This window comes from Neophocaena asiaeorientalis, unplaced genomic scaffold (assembly GCF_003031525.2).
Source record: "Neophocaena asiaeorientalis asiaeorientalis breed wild unplaced genomic scaffold, Neophocaena_asiaeorientalis_V1.1 scaffold242, whole genome shotgun sequence".
Classification (NCBI taxonomy): domain Eukaryota; kingdom Metazoa; phylum Chordata; class Mammalia; order Artiodactyla; family Phocoenidae; genus Neophocaena; species Neophocaena asiaeorientalis.
Window position 1 is genome coordinate 1568046 of NW_020172451.1, and position 4887 is coordinate 1572932.

Genomic DNA, 4887 nt, shown 5'->3' on the forward strand with positions numbered 1-4887 from the left:
GGGAGTTGTGAGTTAAGTTTTATTTGGGGCAAAATGAGGACTACAGCCGGGGAGACAGCATCTCAGATAGCTCTGAGGGACTGCTCCAAACAGAGGAGGGGAGGTCAGTATATAAGTGATTTTGGTGACGGGGGAGTACCTGCAACCCAGCACACGTTTTTGCAGAATGTTTCTGCTCGTCTCATGAAGGTTCCCGCTAGCCACAAGGAGCAGGCCTCACCGTGAAGGATTTTAGTGCTTTTCTAGATACGAGAAGATGCAAGAATTGGGCTCATAAAATTATCTCCTGAAAATATCTATCTGAAGACCTGCTCTGCCAGTTTTTCCCAGAGCACAGAGGGCCTCGTTCCTGATCTCCACCCTGAGCTCCTTTCCGGGGGCGGGGTTGAAGGTCAGCAGGCGCAGCGGCCCAGGATTTGATCCTTGTAGAGGTAGATGGCGAGTGCCAATGGCGCGTGCCAATTTGTGGTGTGCAGCCTGGACAAAGCTGGGGATGAGCTTACAGAAGACAGCAAGACAAAGGTTTGCCCATGAAGAGCAAGTACAGAAGGACGAGGGGGTATTAGTCTCCAAGGGCTGCTGAGCAAACGGTCACACACTGGGTGGCTTACGACCACGGGAATGAATCGGCTCAAGGCTCTGGAGGTCATTGGGCCCCAGTCCCACACACGGCTCACCTCTAGGACTCGGGGGACGGGTGCCCCCGACCCTGGGCACCTCCATGGGCAGGACGCGACTATGACTTCCTTGCCCAGGGACCACCCCTTCACCAGTCCACTCCGCCCTCCACTGTGGAGCAGACCAGGCAGGCGTGTTGGAAAGCACTGGCCACCACGTGTGTGTTTATTGTCGATTTAGCTTTTAAAGGCTCTTAAAGAGCTGAGCCCCCCAGAGCCCAGGTTGGGTTTTCAAATCTTTAGCCTGGAGCAGAGTTCCCTGTTAACGTGCAAATCTCTCTGAGCTGAGGCCTTGCCGAGCTGCTGTCATCCATCCACAGGACCGTGGAGCCCAGGGGGAGGCTGCTTGGGGCACACGGAGGGAGTGGAGTGCAGCACGGGCATCCTTGGGGGCGGCTGGACGCCCTCTGAAGCAGGGTGACTGGCCCTGCTGGAGGGCGCCTCCCCTGCCCTCCTCCTGCCCAGGGCCCCAGTCCTAGAGCCCCTGACGGAGCATTCAGCCGGGCATTTTTGAAGGCTTCAGGAATGTTAAGGACTTATCTACATAAATGGCCAATAAACATGTGAAAAGATATTCAAACTCAATAGTCATCACAGAATGCAAATCCAAACAACAAAGCCATTGATACCTTTTTGTGTTTAGCAAATTGGCAGAGATTAAAGAGAAGATCATTCCTGGTGTGGGCGGCCCTCTCCCTGGTCAGTGGGCTTCTGAAGGCTTCCGATTTGCAGGGTGTGATCCTGCCACGTGCAGCAAATGTGAAAACTCACAGAGCTTTTCTACCCTTCGCCTAACGATTTCCTAACGTTTAGGGTAACGAATTATTAAATGAGTTGCAGGAGTTTTACGTGAATATGTTCGCGGCAGCATCAACCCTCACAACACAAAACAGAAAGTGGGCTGGATCAGTGTGACTGCAGAGGGGCTGCCGTCCCTGGAGGGACTCCGGGGCCCACGTTTTAAATAACAGGACGCATTTCTATTTATGGATGTGCAACAAGGCTTGATCCTACCGAGGTGACTGAGGAAAAGAGTGTATAAAACACCGCGCGTATAGCGTTCATCCATTCATCCAGCAAACGTTGATTAAGCGCCTACTACGTGCTTTGTCGACCGAAAAAAAAAAAAAAAGCACACCGTGGGAGTTGTGAGTTAAGTTTTATTTGGGGCAAAATGAGGACTACAGCCGGGGAGACAGCATCTCAGATAGCTCTGAGGGACTGCTCCAAACAGAGGAGGGGAGGTCAGTATATAAGTGATTTTGGTGACGGGGGAGTACCTGCAACCCAGCACACGTTTTTGCAGAATGTTTCTGCTCGTCTCATGAAGGTTCCCGCTAGCCACAAGGAGCAGGCCTCACCGTGAAGGATTTTAGTGCTTTTCTAGATACGAGAAGATGCAAGAATTGGGCTCATAAAATTATCTCCTGAAAATATCTATCTGAAGACCTGCTCTGCCAGTTTTTCCCAGAGCACAGAGGGCCTCGTTCCTGATCTCCACCCTGAGCTCCTTTCCGGGGGCGGGGTTGAAGGTCAGCAGGCGCAGCGGCCCAGGATTTGATCCTTGTAGAGGTAGATGGCGAGTGCCAATGGCGCGTGCCAATTTGTGGTGTGCAGCCTGGACAAAGCTGGGGATGAGCTTACAGAAGACAGCAAGACAAAGGTTTGCCCATGAAGAGCAAGTACAGAAGGACGAGGGGGTATTAGTCTCCAAGGGCTGCTGAGCAAACGGTCACACACTGGGTGGCTTACGACCACGGGAATGAATCGGCTCAAGGCTCTGGAGGTCAGAGGTCTCAAGGTGTGGGCAGGGCTCTGCTTCCTCAAAGGGTTCCAGGGGAGGAGCCTTCCACCCCTGGGCTTGTGGCCTGCATCATCCATCCCTGCTTCCGTATGCACGGCCTCTCCCCGAGTCTGTTTCTCCACGTCTCCCATGAGGACCCCAGTCACCGCATGCAGCGCCCGCCCTACTCCAACACGACCAAGGTCTTCACTTGACCACAGCTGCAAAGACCAACTAAGGCTGCATTCATGGGCGGGGGTGGGGGGGGGTCAGAACTTCAGTGCATCTTTCTGGAGGACATAGTTCAATCCACACCAGATCACAGTCGTCCACTTCCGAATCCAGCATCTCCTCTGGTTGTCACGACAACCCTGAACAGCCCACTTTACCAATGGGGATGGTCAGCCAGGAGATCAGGAACTCGCCCAGGGTCGCAGAGCCGATGTGGAGGGTGGGTCAGCGTTCTAACTCACCCTCCGTCCCCATCCCTGGGGAGCAGAGCTGTGACAGCCCTGGGGGAAGCCCCCATCACAAGTGCCCCCTCCCCTCTCTGGGCTGGCCGCCTTCCTGATCTCCTGTCAACCAGTCTCCTTCGTGTCATGGACATAACTTCCTTGTTTTTCTTTATGGTTTCACTGCCTGTGTCTACAGCCCTGAAACCAAGTGCGGTTTTGCCTTTTTTGGGAACTTTATAAAAATAGAAGCATAGGCATGCGTTCTTTCAGCACCCTGTGTCTCCCATGTAGCCCTGCGGTCTTAGGATTAATCTCTGCTTTTCCCAGATTTGTGTTTAATTCCTTTTCACCACAAGCTATGGATTCATTTTGCTGTTAAGTGCCTCTGGCTTATCCCTCGAGGCTGTAAAGAGCAGTGAGATGCCCTGCTGAGCCCCTGCAGCGAGGGTTCCCGACAGGAGCAGGGCTGCCTGGGGGTCTCCAGGCTCACACGCCGCCGGACGCAGCCTCCACTGCCCTTGGAAAGGTCAGCCTGGCTCCCGGTGGGGCTGGACTAGGTCGGTCTTCATTTTCTCTTCTGTATTTTAGAGATCGCTTACATTTCTAAACATTTACTGTTTGAATAATTAAATTACTTTGCAATAATGTTAAGAAAGAGAAAGCGTAAGGAATTGTGTAGAATTGTGTTGAAAGCTTGGGCTCTGCAGCCAGTGGGACAGCCAGCCACCGCGTGTCCCCGAACGACGCTGGGCGAACATCGCCACCTCTCTGGGCCTTGGGTCTTCACAGCGTTGCCTCGTGGGCAGAGGGGGATTGAAGAAATCACCGCCAGATGGGTTTACTAGGATTGCTATTATCAGAGAGACAAAACCATTTTCATTTTGGAAAATGATAAAGCCACACAGAGAGCAGATGGACAGACAGCCCCATGCATGGAGCCGACATTCCTTGGAGGGCCCACCCCCAGTGCCACGGCCAGGGGACCAGGAGACTCCACCCCAGGTTCCACGTGGTCCGCGTCCTGCTCTGTCCCAGCCACACTGTCGGGGGGCGACTCTGCCTTCTAGGGGCCTTGTGCCTTCAGGGACAGCCCTGCCCCGTGAGTTAGACTGTGAAGCCACAGGTCAGGGTCAAGGTCCAGCGTCTGAAGATTTGGAGCCAGATTTTAGCTCAAGGTTTAGTGAGGGGACTTGGCTCCTGGGTCCCCCAGACACCTCAAGGCAGCAGTGTCTATACTTGGGCCTGCCCTTCACATTGACCTGCTATGGAGCTGAACTGTGTCCCCCAGAGTTTCGTGTGTTGAAGTCCCCACCCCCAGGACCTCAGAACGTGACTGTATGTGGAGATAGGCCTTTAAAGAGGTGATGATGGTAAAAATGAGATTACACAGGTGGCCCCTGATCCAACGTGACTGGGGTCCTTATAAGAAGAGACCAGGATGCAGACACACACAGAGGGACAACTACGTGAGGACGTGGGGAGAAGACAGCGTCTACAAGCCAAGGAGAGAGGCCTCAGGAGGAACCAGCCCTGCCCGCACCTTGACCTTGGACTTCCAGCCCCCAGGATGTGAGGAAGTAGAGATCTGCTGTTCAAGCCTCCCAGCTGGGGTGTTTGTTACACAGCTCTAGGAAGCTGATACATCTGCACCGCCTCTCCCTTTCAAGCTCAGCCCGATTCTTAGGAAACTGTCTCCACAGTGGTTCCAAAAATGGTCCATCCTTTCCGTCTTCTTCTCTACCTTTCTCTTCCCCTCTTTTCCCCTCAAGTGTGTCCTCGGCCACCTTGTCGCGGTCATGGTTAGTTTTATGTGTCAGCTCAACCGGCCATGGGGGCCTGACAGCTGACCAAATGTTAATCTGGGTGTGACTGCGTGGGTGGCTCTGGCAGAGATGGGCGTTTGAACCAGTGGACGGAGGAAAGCAGGTCCCCTCCCCCGTGTGTGTGTGTGTGTGTGTGTGTGTGTGTGTGT